General features: G+C 25.7%; 1 protein-coding gene across 1 annotated transcript in view; it reads left to right on the plus strand.

The window, feature by feature from the left end:
• The window catches only part of LOC109170135 (serine carboxypeptidase 24-like), a 37,953-nt gene that overhangs the window by 7,289 nt on the left and 12,080 nt on the right, over nucleotides 1-18,584 (plus strand). The window lies entirely within an intron of this gene.

Consider the following 18,584-nt stretch of genomic DNA (forward strand, 5'->3'; position numbering starts at 1 on the left):
TAAATTGACCCATGTAAAAATTGCTAAAAATAATTATATAAACTCTAAAGAAACTTTCTAAACATAGAAAATAATTAAATGTACTAAATTGACCACTCTAAAAATTTATAAAAATAATTTTATAAACTCTCGAGAAACTTTCAAAAAATAGTAAATAATTTTATGTACTAAATTGACCCCTCTAAATATTTTTAAAAATAATTTTATAAACTCTCGAAAAACTTTCTAAACATAGAAAATAATTAAATGTACTAAATTGACCACTCTAAAAATTTATAAAAATAATTATATAAACTATAAAGAAACTTTCTAAACATAGAAAATAATTAAATGTACTAAATTGACCACTCTAAAAATTTATAAAAATAATTATATAAACTCTAGACAAACTTTTTAAATATAGTAAATAATTTTATGTACTAAATTGACCCCTCTAAATATTTTTAAAAATAATTTTATAAACTCTCGAGAAACTTTCTAAATATAGTAAATAATTTTATGTACTAAATTGACCACTCTAAAAATTTATAAAAATAATTTTATAAACTCTCGAGAAACTTTCAAAAAATAGTAATTTTTTTTATATACTAAATTGCACCATCTAAAATTTGTTAAAAATAATTTTATAAACACTCGAAAAACTTTTTAAATATAGAAAATAATTTTATGTACTAAATTGACCACTCTGTAAATTTATAAAAATAATTTTATAAACTCTCGAGAAACTTTCTAAATATAGAAAATAATTTTATATACTAAATTAACCACTCTGAAAATTTATAAAAATAATTTAATAAACTCTCGAGAAACTTTTTAAATATAGAAAATAATTTTATGTATTAAATAAACCAATCTAAAAAGTATTAAAAATTAATTTATAACTCTCGAAAAACTTTCTAAATATAGTAAATAATTTTATATACTAAAATGCACCCTCTGAAATTTTTTAAAAATAATTTTATAATCACTCAAGAAACTTTCAAAACATAGAAAATAATTTTATATACTAAATTGACCCCTCTGAAATTTTTTTAAAATAATTTTATAAACTCTCGAGAAACTTTCTAAATATAGAAAATAATTTTATGTACTAAATTGACCATTCTGAAAATTTTTAAAAATTAATTTATAACTCTCGAGAAACTTTCTAAATATAAAAAATAATTTTATATACTAAATTGACCACTATAAAAATTTTTAAAAATTAATTTATAACTCTCGAGAAACATTCTAAATATAGAAAATAATTTTATGTACTAAATTGACCACTCTAAAAATTTATAAAAATAATTTTATAAATTCTCGAGAAACTTTCTAAAAATAGTAAATAATTTTATATACTAAATTGCACCGTCTGAAATTTGTTAAAAATAATTTTATAAACTCTCGTGCAAATTTTTAAATATAGAAAATAATTTTAGGTACTAAATTGACCACTCTGTTAATTTATAAAAATAATTTTATAAACTCTCGAGAAACTTTCTAAATATAGAAAATAATTTTATGTACTAATTGACCACTCTGAAAATTTATAAAAATAATTTTTTAAACTCTCGAAAAACTTTCAAAATATAGTAAATAATTTTATGTACTAAATTGACCCCTCTAAAAATTTTTAAAAATAATTTTATAAACTCTCGAGAAACTTTTAAAATATAAAAAATAATTTTATGTACAAAATTGACCACTCTTAAAATTTTTAAAAATTAATTTACAACTCTCAAGAAACTCTCCAAACATAGCAAATAATTTTATGTACTAAATTAACCACTCTGAAAATTTATAAAAATTAATTTACAACTCTCGAGAAACTTTCTAAACATCGTAAATAATTTTATGTACTAAATTAACCACTCTGGAAATTTTTAGAAATTAATTTATAACTCTCGAAAAACTTTCTAAATATAGTAAATAATTTTATATACTAAATTGCACCATCTGAAATTTTTTAAAAATAATTTTATAATCACGCAAGAAACTTTCTAAACATAGAAAATAATTTTATACACTAAATTGACCCCTCAAAAATTTTTTAAAAATAATTTTATAAACTCTCGAGAAACTTTCTAAATATAGAAAATAATTTTATGTACTAAATTGACTACTCGGAAAATTTATAAAAATAATTTTATAAACTCTCGAGAAACTTTCCAAATATAGTAAATAATTTTATGTACTAAATTGACCATCTAAAAATTTTTAAAAATATTTTAATAAACTCGCGAGAAACTTTTAAAATATAGAAAATAATTTTATGTACTAAATTGACGATTTTGAAAATTTTTTAAAATTAATTTACAACTCTCAAGAAACTTTCTAAATATAGTAAATAATTTTATGTACTAAATTGACCACTCTGAAAATTTTTAAAATTAATTTATAACTCTCGAGAAACTTTCTAAATATAGAAAATAATTTTATGTACACATTAACCACTCTAAAAAATTTTAAAAATAATTTTATAAACTATCGAGAAACTTTTAAAATATTGAAAATAATTTATGTACTAAATTGACCACTCTAAAAATTTTTAAAAATTAATTTATATCTCTCGAGAAACTTTCTAAATATAGAAAATAATTTTATGTACTAAATTGACCACTCTAAAAATTTATAAAAATAATTTTATAAACTCTCGAGAAACTTTTTAAAAATAGTAAATAATTTTATATACTAAATTGCACCATCTGAAATTTGTTAAAAATAATTTTATAAACTCTCGTGAAACTTTTTAAATAAAGAAAATAATTTTATGTACTAAATTGACCACTCTGTTAATTTATAAAAATAATTTTATAAACTCTCGAGAAACTTTCTAAATATAGAAAATAATTTTATGTACTAATTCACCACTCTGAAAATTTATAAAAATAATTTTTTTAATTCTCGAGAAACTTTCTAAATATAGTAAATAATTTTATATACTAAATTGACCCCTCTAAAAAATTTTAAAACTAAATTAATAAACTCTCGAGAAACTTTTAAAATATAGAAAATAATTTTATGTACTAAATTGACCACTCTTAAAATATAGAAAAATTAATTTACAACTCTAGAGAAACTTTCTAAACAAAGTAAATAATTTTATGAACTAAATTAACCACTCTGAAAATTTTTAAAAATTAATTTAATCCTCTCGAGAAACTTTCTACACATCGTAAATAATTTTATGTACTAAATTAACCACTCTGAAAAATTTTAAAAACTAATTTATAACTCTCGAAAAACATTCTAAATATAGTAAATAATTTTATATACTAAATTGCACACTCTGAAAATTTTTAAAAATAATTTTATAAACACTCGAGAAACTTTCCAAACATAGAAAATAATTTTATATACTAAATTGCACCGTCTGAAATTTGTTAAAAATAATTTTATAAACTCTCGAGAAACTTTTAAAATATAGAAAATAATTATATGTACTAAATTGACCACTCTGATAATTTATAAACTTTCGAAAAACTTTCTAAATATAGTAAATAATTTTATATACTAAATTGACCATCAAAAAATTTTTAAAAATATTTTTATAAACTCGCGAGAAACTTTTAAAATATAGAAAATAATTTTATGTACTAAATTGACCATTCTGAAAATTTTTAAAAATTAATTTATAACTCTCGAGAAACTTTCTAAATATAGAAAATAATGTTATGTACTAATTGACTACTCTGTAAATTTATAAAAATAATTTTTTAAACTCTAGAGAAACTTTCTAAATATAGTAAATAATTTTATGTACTAAATTGACCCCTCAAAAAATTTTTAAAAATAATTTTATAAACTCTCGAGAAACTTTTAAAATATAAAAAATAATTTTATGTACAAAATTGACCACTGTTAAAATTTTTAAAAATTAATTTACAACTCTCGAGAAAGTTTCTAAATATAGAAAATAATTTTATGTACTAAATTAACCACTCTAAAAATTTGTTAAAAATAATTTTATAAACTCTCGTGAAACTTTTTAAATATAGAAAATAATTTTATGTACTAAATAAACCACTCTGAAAATTTTTAAAAATTAATTTTATAAACTCTCGAGAAACTTTCTAAATATAGAAAATAATTTTATGTACTAAATTGACCATTCTGAAAATTTATAAAAATAATTTTATAAACTCTCTAGAAACTTTTAAAATATAGAAAATAATGTTATGTACTAAATTGACCACTCTCAAAATTTTTAAAAATTAATTTACAACTATAGAGAAACTTTCTAAACATAGTAAATAATTTTATGTACGTAATTAACAAATTTGAAAATTTTTAAAATTTAATTTACAACTCTCGAGAAATTTTCTAAATATAAAAAATAATTTTATGTAATAATTGACCATTCTGAAAAATAATTTTATGTACTAAATTAACCACTCTGAAAATTTTTAAAAATTAATTTAATCTTCTCGAGAAACTTTCTAAACATCGTAAATAATTTTATGTACTAAATTAACCACTCTGAAAATTTTTAAAAATTTAATTTACAACTCTCGTAAAACTTTCTAAATATCGTAAATAATTTTATGTACTAAATTAACCACTCTGATAATATTAAAAATTTAATTTACAACTCTCGAAAAACTTTCTAAATATAGTAAATAATTTTATATACTAAATTGACCACTCTGAAAATTTATATAAATAATTTTATAAACTCTCGAGAAACCTTATAAATTTAATAAATAATTTTATGTACTAAATTGACCCCTCTAAAAATTTTTAAAAATAATTTAATAAACTCTTGAGAAACTTTTAAAATATAGAAAATAATTTTACGTACTAAATTGACCACTCTCAAAATTTTTAAAAATTAATTTACAACTTTCGAGAAAATTTCTAAACATAGTAAATAATTTTATATACTAAATTAACCACTCTAAAAAAATTTAAAAATTAATTTACAACTCTCGAGTATTAGGAAGTTAGTATCTGTTGCTGGTTAGTGCTATTCTTTAGGCTCTATTCCTAATAATGTGTAACTCTCTGTGTATATAAACCACCATGTACGCTATTCCAATATCAATGCAAAATCTCTCTTGAAAGTTGATTACTCAATTTGGTATCAGACTTGCCCTTCTGATCCTATGGCCGATAATCAACCCACCACCACCCCTCCCACCACAAACTCTCCGGCGGCCTCCACTGAACAAGCCTTAGCCGAGATCCCTCCGTCATCCGCTACCACTACATCCCCTCCCAATATGCTTCATCAAGCTCACCATTTTGTGTCCTTAAAGCTGACCGCCACAAACTATCTGTTTTGGAGAGCGCAGCTAGTCCCCTTCCTCCGTGGCCAGAACTTGTTTGGGTTCGTTGATGGCTCCATCCTCTGCCCGCCGGAAATCTGTGCAGCGTCTCCTTCGGATGCGCCATCGGCAGCCAGCATTACGCGTGCTCAATGGATTCAGCAGGACCAATCCATTTTGAGCATGCTGATTTCTTCACTTGCTGAAGATGTGCTCTATCTTGCGATAAGACATTCTACCTCCCGTGCGGTTTGGACTGCGATAGAAACAACACTGGGATCTTCTTCGCGTGCCAGGTCTCTAAGCCTCCTATCACAACTTCACAATTTGCGCCAGGGTGACTCGACTCCGTCCGATTACCTTGGTCGCGCTCAAGTCCTCGTTGAGCAGCTCACACAGGCCGGTCGACCGATCGGTTTAGATGAACAAAATTTGCATGTCTTCAGAGGCCTGCGTCCAGAATACCGCGCTCTTGTGGCATCGCTAACAACGAAGACTGCTCCGTTAACGATACCGGAAATCGCCGACCTCCTCTCTACACATCACTATCTGTTTCCGGACGAAACAGTCCCCTCGGTGCTCTCTACGCCGACTGCCTTACTGGCTCAACAACCGCAGCAGTTTCGTCCTCCCACCGGTGCACAGGTACGAGGCCGAAATCACAGAGGACAGCGTGGTCGTGGCCAACGGGGACGTGGTGTTATCCGGTGTCAAATATGTGACATTCCCGGTCACACCGCGTTAACATGCTATCGACGTTATGCAGACAATTCAGGCCAACGTCCACCGGTGCAATCTGCCAATGCTGCGTATCGGATGCCTGCTCCGCATGCGAATGTGGCATATCATCACTCGCAAGACGACTTCGACAGCGCACCTTTTTCAAATGTCTGGCTCCCGGATACAGGGGCCAATGCCCATGCCACGCCGAATGCAGCGGTCCTACAAGAAGCCGAGCCATACACAGGAAATGAAAGTCTGAGGGTCGGGGATGGTTCAGGTTTGTCTATCCTACACACAGGTTCTGTATCCATTCCTACCCCGTTTCGGTCACTGTCTCTAAATAAAATTCTACATGTTCCTAAATTGCAAGCTAACTGTGCACAAGTTTACAAAAGACAATAATGTATATGTTGAATTTCACCCATCTTATTTTTCTGTGAAGGACCGGGTCACCAATCAAACACTTCTTAAAGGTCCCAGCGTAGGAGGGATGTACTCGCTCAGTACCCCAGCCCCAGTCGCGTTTCTATCTAATAAAGCATCCCCGCAGGTGTGGCATAAACGCCTCGGGCATCCACACTCCAGGGTACTCAGTCAGGTTTTGTCTAGGTGTCCTGTTAGTGGTTCATCACGATCAATCAATAATGTCTGTAATTCGTGTCAAATGGGGAAGTTTGCGCGCTTCCCGTTGGAACAAATAAAACACTCTAGCCAAAATGTCCTTGAATTAATTTATACTGACATTTGGGGACCTTCCTCAGTCACGTCCGTTGACGGCTTTAAATATTTCGTCCTGTTTGTTGACGATTATTCAAGGTATATTTGGTACTATCCAATGAGAACCAAAACCGATGTTTATTCTATTTTTACTCAGTTTCGTACGTTTGTAGAAAAATATTTCTCAACTTCTATAAAAAGCATTCAGTCAGATCTCGGTGGTGAATATCAAAAGCTACACTCTGTATTCACCACCGCAGGTATCTTGCATAGACAATCTTGCCCACACACCCATGAACAAAATGGCCTCGTTGAACGAAGGCACCGTCATGTGGTGGAAACGGGATTGACTTTGCTAGCACACAGTCACACTCCAAAAAAATATTGGCCATTTGCTTTTGAGGCGGCCGTTCATCTAATCAATCGAATGCCAACCACAGTCTTACAAAATGAGAGTCCTTATTCCCGTCTCTTTCACAAATTCCCGAATTATAACATGTTAAGGGTTTTTGGTTGTGAGTGTTTTCCGTATCTCTGGCCTTATAACAGTCATAAGATGGATTACAGATCTGTCTCCTGTGTATTCTTGGGTTACCCCGACTGTTTCAGTGGTTACAGGTGCTTGGACAGGTCTACTGGGAGGATGTATATTGCCCGACACGTCAAATTTAATGAAGATGTCTTCCCTTTTAAAGATGTGCGAGATTCATCCGTGAATATTCCTGCTAACACCACCACACTTCCATGGGCAAGTGCACAAATTGAACACCTCCCTGCCTCCAGTTCGGTGGAGCTCTCGCAACCACCAAGTCTGCCAAGGAGTGGCGATCTTCCCATGCATGTACCGCAATTGTCGTCCACGCACGGTGATGCGTCCTCGTCCTATCAACCGTCCACTTCTTCGACTGCGACGGTGAGGACACGAAGGAAGCGCTCTCCAACGCGCGTACATGGGATGCGTCTCCGCACAACTACGCACCAACAACGCCGGCCACCACAACAGCGTCGTCCACCACGTGCTTTGATAGCTTCAGTGGACGATGATAAACCATCATGCCATTCCCAGGCCGTGAAGTGTCAGAACTGGAGGAGTGCTATGGATGCTGAATTTAACGCTCTCCTAATGAACAATACTTGGTCCCTTGTTCCTTTTGTAAACACAATGAATGTAATAGGTAGTAAGTGGGTGTACCGTATTAAGCGCAAATCAGATGGCTCCATCGATCGTTACAAAGCTTGACTGGTGGCCAAAGGGTTTAACCAGATCCCAGGCGTCGACTTTGTGGAGACATATAGTCCCGTGGTCAAGCCTGCCACGATTCGCCTTTTGTTGTCTTTTGCAGTCTCTAACAAGTGGTGCATGAGGCAGCTGGATGTCCATAATGCGTTCCTAAATGGACACATTTCGAAAGACATCTACATGCGACAACCTCCGGGTTATATTAATCCCGCCTATCCGAATCATGTCTGCAAGCTTCAACGGTCGATGTATGGCCTCAAACAAGCCCCTCGTGCTTGGTTTACACGGCTGCAGAATTTTTTGGTGAAAATAGGGTTTCGTCCGTCCAAAACGGATATTTCCCTATTTATTTATACTAATGGACAGGATCGCATTTACATTCTCGTGTATGTCGATGACATACTTATACTCGGGAATAATGACGCATAGGTGGAGTCCATTCTTGCTAAACTTTCTTCAACATTTAAGATCCGGGATCTTGGAAAACCTCGCTTCTTTCTTGGTGTCGAAGCAGTCTACACCACCGACTTTGTTGTTTTATCACAACGACGTTACATGATAGAACTCCTCCGCAAGGCTGGTATGGACTCATGCAAACCACTTGCTACGCCAATGACAATTACAACGGCAAACACTCCCGAAGACTCCCCGCCGCTAGATGATCCAACAATTTATCGTCAAATGGTGGGGTCCCTCATGTATCTGCTTATGACTCGCCCAGACCTATCCTTTGCTGTCAATCGCCTATGCCAGTTCATGCATAGTCCAACACAGGATCATTGGGCAGCCCTCAAGCGCGTCATGCGCTATGTCAAGGGCACACTTCATCTTGGTCTCCGCCTTACAATCTCGTCGTCACCTGTTGTACATGCCTTCTCTGACTCAGATTGGGCTGGTTGTTCTCTTGACCGCAAATCTACTGCAGGCTATGCAGTATTCCTAGGCCCCAATCTAGTCTCATGGACCTCAAGAAAGCAACGGACTGTTGCCCGCTCTTCGACTGAGGCTGAGTATAAAGCTCTAGCTGATGTAGCCGCTGAGGTCGTTTGGGTACAATCTCTTCTCTTAGATCTTGGCCTACATTGTGCTACTACTCCAGTCCTTTGGTGTGACAACCTCGGGGCAACCTACCTTTGCTCGAACCCGGTATTTCACGCCAGGACGAAGCACGTAGAAGTTGACTATCATTTTGTTCGTGACAAGGTCTCTACAGGTGCACTCAAGGTTAATTTTGTGTCCACTCATGACCAGCTGGCAGATATCTTCACCAAGTCTCTAGCTACTGCTCGGTTTGATGCTCTTCGGTTCAAGCTTGGCGTGGTCCCATGTCCCCCGTCTGCTTGAGGGGGGTGTATTAGGAAGTTAGTATCTGTTGCTGGTTAGTGCTATTCTTTAGGCTCTATTCCTAATAATGTGTAACTCTCTGTGTATATAAACCACCATGTACGCTATTCCAATATCAATGCAAAATCTCTCTTGAAAGTTGATTACTCAATTTCGAGAAACTTTCTAAATATAGAAAATAATTTTATGTACTAAATTGACCATTCTGAAAATTTTTTAAAATTAATTTACAACTCTCGAGAAACTTTCTAAATATTGAAAATAATTTTATGTACTAAATTGACCATTCTGAAAATTTTTAAAAATTAATTTACAACTCTAGAGAAACTTTCTAAATATAGTAAAGAATTTTACGTACTAAATTGACCACTCTGAAAATTTTCAAAAATTAATTTATAACTCTCGATAAACTTTTAAAATATAGAAAATAATTTTACGTACTAAATAGACCAATCTCAAAATTTTTAAAAATTAATTTACAACTCTCGAGAAAATTTCTAAACATAGTAAATAATTTTATATACTAAATTAACCACTCTAAAAATTTTTAAAAATTAATTTACAACTCTCGAGAAACTTTCTAAATATAGAAAATAATTTTATGTACTAAATTGACCATTCTGAAAATTTTTTAAAATTAATTTACAACTCTCGAGAAACTTCCTAAATATAGAAAATAATTTTATGTACTAAATTGACCATTCTGAAAATTTTTAAAAATTAATTTACAACTCTAGAGAAACTTTCTAAATATAGTAAATAATTTTACGTACTAAATTGACCACTCTGAAAATTTTCAAAAATTAATTTATAACTCTGGAAAAACGTTCTAAATATAGAAAATAATTTTATGTACTAAATTGACCACTCTGAAAATTTATAAAAATAATTTTATAAACTCTCGAGAAACTTTCTAAATATAGTAAATAATTTTATGTACTAAATTGACCCCTCTAAAAATTTTTAAAAATAAATTTTTAAACTCTCGAGAAACTTTTAAAATATAGAAAATAATTTTATGTACTGAATTGCAAAGTCTGAAATTTGTTAAAAATAATTTTATAAACTATCGAGAAACTTTTTAAATATAGAAAATAGTTTTATGTACTAAATTGACCACTCTGAAAATTTTTAGAAATTAATTTATAACTCTCGAGAAACTTTCTAAATTTAGTAAATAATTTTAAGTACAAAATTGACCACTCTGTAAATTTATAAAAATAATTTTATAAACTCTCGAGAAACTTTCTAAATATAGTAAATAATTTTATGTTCTAAATTGCACCGTCTGAAATTTGTTAAAAATAATTTTATAAACTCTTGATAAACTTTTTAAATATAGAAAATAATTTTACGTACTAAATTGACCACTCTCAAAATTTTTAAAAATTAATTTACAACTCTCGAGAAAATTTCTAAACATAGTAAATAATTTTATATACTAAATTAACCACTCTGATAATTTTTAAAAATTAATTTACAACTCTCGAGAAACTTTCTAAATATATAAAATAATTTTATGTACTAAATTGACCATTCTGAAAATTTTTAAAAATTAATTTAAAACTCTAGAGAAACTTTCTAAATATTGTAAATAATTTTAAGTACAAAATTGACCACTCTGTAAATTTAAAAAAATAATTTTATAATCTCTCGAGAAACTTTCTAAAAATAGTAAATTTTTTTATATACTAAATTGCACCGTCTGAAATTTTTTAAAAATAATTTTATAAACTCTCGAGAAACTTTTAAAATATAGAAAATAATTTTATGTAGTAAATTGACCACTCTCAAAATTTTTAAAAATTAATTTACAACTCTCGAGAAACTTTCTAAACATAGTAAATAAATTTATGTACTAAATTAACCACTCTGAAAATTTTTAAAAATTAATTTACAACTCTCGAGAAACTTTCTAAATATAGTAAATAATTTTATGTACTAAATTGACCCCTCTAAAAATTTTTAAAAATAATTTTATAAACTTTCGACAAACTTTTAAAATATAGAAAGTAGTTTTATGTACTAAATTGACCACTCTCAAAATTTTTCAAAAATTAATTTACAACTACCGAGAAACTTTCTAAACATAGTAAATAATTTTATGTACGTAATTAACAAATCTGAAAATTTTTAAAATTTAATTTACAACTCTCGAGAAATTTTCTAAATATAAAAAATAATTTTATGTAATAATTGACCATTCTGAAAAATAATTTTATGTACTAAATTAACCACTCTGAAAATTTTTAAAAATTAATTTAATCTTCTCGAGAAACTTTCTAAACATCGTAAATAATTTTATGTACTAAATTAACCACTCTGAAAATTTTTAAAAATTTAATTTACAACTCTCGTAAAACTTTCTAAATATCGTAAATAATTTTATGTACTAAATTAACCACTCTGATAATATTAAAAATTTAATTTACAATTCTCGAAAAACTTTCTAAAAATAGTAAATAATTTTATATACTAAATTGACCACACTGAAAATTTATATAAATAATTTTATAAACTCTTGAGAAACCTTATAAATTTAATAAATAATTTTATGTACTAAATTGACCCCTCTAAAAATTTTTAAAAATAATTTAATAAACTCTTGAGAAACTTTTAAAATATAGAAAATAATTTTACGTACTAAATTGACCACTCTCAAAATTTTTAAAAATTAATTTACAACTCTCGAGAAAATTTCTAAACATAGTAAATAATTTTATATACTAAATTAACCACTCTAAAAAATTTTAAAAATTAATTTACAACTCTCGAGAAACTTTCTAAATATAGAAAATAATTTTATGTACTAAATTGACCATTCTGAAAATTTTTTAAAATTAATTTACAACTCTCGAGAAACTTTCTAAATATTGAAAATAATTTTTTTGTACTAAATTGACCATTCTGAAAATTTTTAAAAATTAATTTACAACTATAGAGAAACTTTCTAAATATAGTAAAGAATTTTACGTACTAAATTGACCACTCTAAAAATTTTCAAAAATTAATTTATAACTCTCGATAAACTTTTAAAATATAGAAAATAATTTTACGTACTAAATAGACCACTCTCAAAATTTTTAAAAATTAATTTACAACTCTCGACAAAATTTCTAAACATAGTAAATAATTTTATATACTAAATTAACCACTCTAAAAATTTTTAAAAATTAATTTACAACTCTCGAGAAACTTTCTAAATATAGAAAATAATTTTATGTACTAAATTGACAATTCTGAAATTTTTTTAAAATTAATTTACAACTCTCGAGAAACTTTCTAAATATAGAAAATAATTTTATGTACTAAATTGACCATTCTGAAAATTTTTAAAAATTAATTTACAACTCTAGAGAAACTTTCTAAATATAGTAAATAATTTTACGTACTAAATTGACCACTCTGAAAATTTTCAAAAATTAATTTATAACTTTGGAAAAACGTTCTAAATATAGAAAATAATTTTATGTACTAAATTGACCACTCTGAAAATTTATAAAAATAATTTTATAAACTCTCGAGAAACTTTCTAAATATAGTAAATAATTTTATGTACTAAATTGACCCCTCTAAAAATTTTTAAAAATAATTTTTTAAACTCTCCAGAAACTTTTAAAATATAGAAAATAATTTTATGTACTAAATTGCACCGTCTGAAATTTGTTAAAAATAATTTTATAAACTATCGAGATACTTTTTAAATATAGAAAATAGTTTTATGAACTAAATTGACCACTCTGAAAATATTTAGAAATAAATTTATAACTCTCGAGAAACTTTCTAAATATAGTAAATAATTTTAAGTACAAAATTGACCACTCTGTAAATTTATAAAAATAATTTTATAAACTCTCGAGAAACTTTCTAAATATAGTAAAATAATTTTATGTTCTAAATTGCACCGTCTGAAATTTGTTAAAAATAATTTTATAAACTCTCGATAAACTTTTAAAATATAGAAAATAATTTTACGTACTAAATTGACCACTCTCAAAATTTTTAAAAATTAATTTACAACTCTCGAAAAAATTACTAAACATAGTAAATAATTTTATATACTAAATTAACCACTCTAAAAATATTTAAAAATTAATTTACAACTCTCGAGAAACTTTGTAAATCTAGAAAATAATTTTATGTACTAAATTGACCATTCTGAAAATTTTTTAAAATTAACTTACAACTCTCGAGAAACTTTCTAAACATAGTAAATAATTTTATATACTAAATTAACCACTCTGATAATTTTTAAAAATTAATTTACAACTCTCGAGAAACTTTCTAAATATATAAAATAATTTTATGTACTAAATTGACCATTCTGAAAATTTTTAAAAATTAATTTAAAACTCTCGAGAAACTTTCTAAATATAGTAAATAATTTTAAGTACAAAATTGACCACTCTGTAAATTTATAAAAATAATTTTATAATCTCTCGAGAAACTTTCTAAAAATAGTAAATTTTTTTATATACTAAATTGCACCGTCTGAAATTTTTTAAAAATAATTTTATAAACTCTCGAGAAACTTTTAAAATATAGAAAATAATTTTATGTACTAAATTGACCACTCTCAAAATTTTTAAAAATTAATTTAAAACTCTCGAGAAACTTTCTAAACATAGTAAATAAATTTATGTACTAAATTAATCACTCTGAAAATTTTTAAAAATTAATTTACAACTATCGAGAAACTTTCTAAATATAGTAAATAATTTTATGTACTAAATTGACCCCTCTAAAAATTTTTAAAAATAATTTTATAGACTCTCGGCAAACTTTTAAAATATAGAAAGTAGTTTTATGTACTAAATTGACCACTCTCAAAATTTTTCAAAATTAATTTACAACTCTCGAGATACTTTCTAAACATAGTAAATAATTTTATGTACTAAATTAACCACTCTGAAAATTTTTAAAAATTAATTTATAACTCTCAAAAAACTTTCTAAATATAGTAAATAATTTTATGTACTAAATTGACCACTCTCAAAATTTTTCAAAATTAATTTACAATTCTCGAGAAACTTTCTAAACATAGTAAATAATTTTCTATACTAAATTAACCACTCTAAAAATTTTTAAAAATTAATTTACAACTCTCGAGAAATTTTCTAAATATAGAAAATAATTTTATGTACTAAATTGACCATTCTGAAAATTTTTTAAAATTAATTTACAACTCTCGAGAAACTTTCTAAACATAGTAAATAATTTTATGTACTAAATTAACCACTCTGAAAATTTTTAAAAATTAATTTATAACTCTCAAAAAACATTCTAAATATAGTAAATAATTTTATATACTAAATTGCACCCTCTGAAATTTTTTAAAAATTATTTTATAAACACTCAAGAAACTTTCTAATCATAGAAAATAATTTTATATACTAAATTGACCAATCTGAAATTTTTAAAAAATAATTTTATAAACTCTCGAGAAATTTTCTAAATATAGTATATAGTTTTATGTCCTAAATTGACCACTCTGAAAATTTTAAAAATTAATTTATAACTCTCGAGAAGCTTTCTAAATGTAGAAAATAATTTTATGTACTAAATTGACCACTCTCAAAATTTTTAAAAATTAATTTACAACTCTCGAGAAACTTTCTAAACATAGTATATAGTTTTATGTCCTAAATTGACCACTCTGAAAATTTTTAAAAATTAATTTATAACTCTCGTGAAACTTTCTAAATATAGTAAATAATTTTATGTACTAAATTGACCCCTCTAAAAATTTTTAAAAATAATTTTTTAGTCTCTCGAGAAACTTTTAAAATATAGAAAATAATTTAATGTACTAAATTGCACTGTCTGAAATTTGTTAAAAATAATTTTATAAACTATCGAGAAACTTTTTAAATATAGAAAATAGTTTTATGTACTAAATTGACCAATATAAAAATTTTAAAAAATTAATATACAACTCTCGATAAACTTTCTAAATATAGAAAATAATTTTATGTACTAAATTGACCATTCTGAAAATTTTTAAAAATTAAATAACAACTTTCGAGAAACTTTCTAAATATAGTAAATAATTTTATGTACTAAATTGACCACTATGAAAATTTTTAAAAATTAATTTATAACACTCGAGAAACTTTCTAAATATAGAAAATAATTTTATGTACTAAATTGACCACTCTGAAAATTTATAAAAATAATTTTATAAACACTCGAAATACTTTCTAAATATAGTAAATAATTTTATTTACTAAATTGACCACTATGAAAATTTTTAAAAATTAATTTATAACTCTCGAGAAACTTTCTAAATATAGAAAATAATTTTATGTACTAAATTGACCACTCTGAAAATTTATAAAAATAATTTTATAAACTCTCGAGAAACTTTCTAAATATAGTAAATAATTTTATGTACTAAATTGACCATTTTCAAAATTTAAAAAAAATAATTTACAACTCTCGACAAATTTTCTAAATATAGTATATAGTTTTATGTCCTAAATTGACCACTCTGAAAATTTTTAAAAATTAATTTATAACTCTCGAGAAGCTTTCTAAATAAAGAAAATAATTTTATGTACTAAATTGATCACTCTCAAAATTTTTAAAAATTAATTTACAACTCTCGAGAAACTTTCTAAACATAGTATATAGTTTTATGTCCTAAATTGACCACTCTGAAAATTTTTAAAAATTAATTTATAACTCTCGTGAAACTTTCTAAATATAGTAAATAATTTTATGTACTAAATTGACCCCTCTAAAAATTTTTAAAAATAATTTTTTAGTCTCTCGAGAAACTTTTAAAATATAGAAAATAATTTTATGTACTAAATTGCACTGTCTGAAATTTGTTAAAAATAATTTTATAAACTATCCATAAACTTTCTAAATATAGAAAATAATTTTATGTACTAAATTGACCATTCTGAAAATTTTTAAAAATTAAATAACAACTCTTGAGAAACTTTCTAAATATAGTAAATAATTTTATGTACTAAATTGACCACTATGAAAATTTTTAAAAATTAATTTATAACTCTCGAGAAACTTTCTAAATATAGAAAATAATTTTATGTACTAAATTGACCACTCTGAAAATTTATAAAAATAATTTTATAAACACTCGAAATACTTTCTAAATATAGTAAATAATTTTATTTACTAAATTGACCACTATGAAAATTTTTAAAAATTAATTTATAACTCTCGAGAAACTTTCTAAATATAGAAAATAATTTTATGTACTAAATTGACCACTCTGAAAATTTATAAAAATAATTTTATAAACTCTCGAGAAACTTTCTAAATATAGTAAATAATTTTATGTACTAAATTGACCATTTTCAAAATTTAAAAAAAATAATTTACAACTCTCGACAAATTTTCTAAATATAGTATATAGTTTTATGTCCTAAATTGACCACTCTGAAAATTTTTAAAAATTAATTTATAACTCTCGAGAAGCTTTCTAAATATAGAAAATAATTTTATGTACTAAATTGATCACTCTCAAAATTTTTAAAAATTAATTTACAACTCTCGAGAAACTTTCTAAACATAGTATATAGTTTTATGTCCTAAATTGACCACTCTGAAAATTTTTAAAAATTAATTTGTAACTCTCGTGAAACTTTCTAAATATAGAAAATAATTTTATGTACTAAATTGACCATTCTGAAAATTTTTAAAAACTAATTTAAAACTCTCGAGAAACTTTCTAAATATAGTAAATAATTTTATGTACTAAATTGACCACTCTGAAAATTTATAAAAATAATTTTATAAACTCTCGAGAAACTTTCTAAATATAGTAAATAATTTTATGTACTAAATTGACCACTCTAAAAATTTTTAAAAATTAATTTATAACTATCGAGAAACTTTCTAAATATAGAAAATAATTTTATGTACTAAATTGACCACTCTGAAAATTTATAAAAATAATTTTATAAACTCTCGAGAAACTTTCTAAATATAGTAAATAATTTTATGTACTAAATTGACCCCTCTAAAAATTTTTAAAAATAATTTTTTAAACTCTCGAGAAACTTTTAAAATATTGAAAATAATTTTATGTACTAAATTGCACCGTCTGAAATTTGTTAAAAATAATTTTATAAACTATCGAGAAACTTTTTAAATATAGAAAATAGTTTTATTTACTTAATTGACCAATATAAAATTTTATAAAAATTAATTTACAACTCTCGAGAAACCTTCTAAATATAGAAAATAATTTTATGTACTAAATTGACCATTCTGAAAATTTTTTAAAATTAACTTACAACTCTCGAGAAACTTTCTAAACATAGTAAATAATTTTATATACTAAATTAACCACTCTGATTATTTTTAAAAATTAATTTACAACTCTCGAGAAACTTTCTAAATATATAAAATAATTTACTAAATTGACAATTCTGACAATTTTTAAAAATTAATTTAAAACTCTCGAGAAACTTTCTAAATATAGTAAATAATTTTAAGTACAAAATTGACCACTCTGTAAATTTATAAAAATAATTTTATAAACTCTCGAGAAACTTTTAAAATATAGAAAATAATTTTATGTACTAAATTGACCACTCTGAAATTTTTAAAAAATAATTTTATAAACTCTCGATAAATTTTCTAAATATAGTATATTGTTTTATGTCCTAAATTGTTCACCGTCTGAAATTTGTTAAAAATAATTTTATAAACTATCGAGAATCTTTTTAAATATAGAAAAATAGTTTTATGTACTAAATTGACCAATATAAAAATTTTTAAAAATTAATTTACTCCTCTCGACAAATTTTCTAAATATAGTATATAGTTTTATGTCCTAAATTGACCACTCTGAAAATTTTTAAAAATTAATTTATACCTCTCGAGAAACTTTCTAAATATAGAAAATAATTTTATGTACTAAATTGACCACTCTGAAAAATTTTAAAAATAATTTTTTAAACTCTCGAGAAACTTTTAAAATATAGAAAATAATTTTATGTACTAAATTGCACCGTCTGAAATTTGTTAAAAATAATTTTATAAACTATCGAGAAACTTTTTAAATATAGAAAATAGTTTTATTTACTAAATTGACCAATATAAAAATTTTTAAAAATTAATTTACACCTCTCGAGTAACTTTCTAAATATAGTAAATAATTTTATGTACTAAATTGAACATTCTGAAAAATTTTAAAAATTAATTTACAACTCTCGAGAAACTTTCTAAATATAGTAAATAATTTTATGTCCTAAATTGACCAATCTGAAAATTTTTAAAAATTAATTTAAAACTCTCGAGAAATTTTCGAAATATAGAAAATAATTTTATGTACT

The sequence above is a fragment of the Ipomoea nil genome, unplaced genomic scaffold (assembly GCF_001879475.1).
Source record: "Ipomoea nil cultivar Tokyo-kokei standard unplaced genomic scaffold, Asagao_1.1 scaffold3321, whole genome shotgun sequence".
In the NCBI taxonomy this organism is placed as follows: Eukaryota; Viridiplantae; Streptophyta; class Magnoliopsida; order Solanales; family Convolvulaceae; genus Ipomoea; species Ipomoea nil.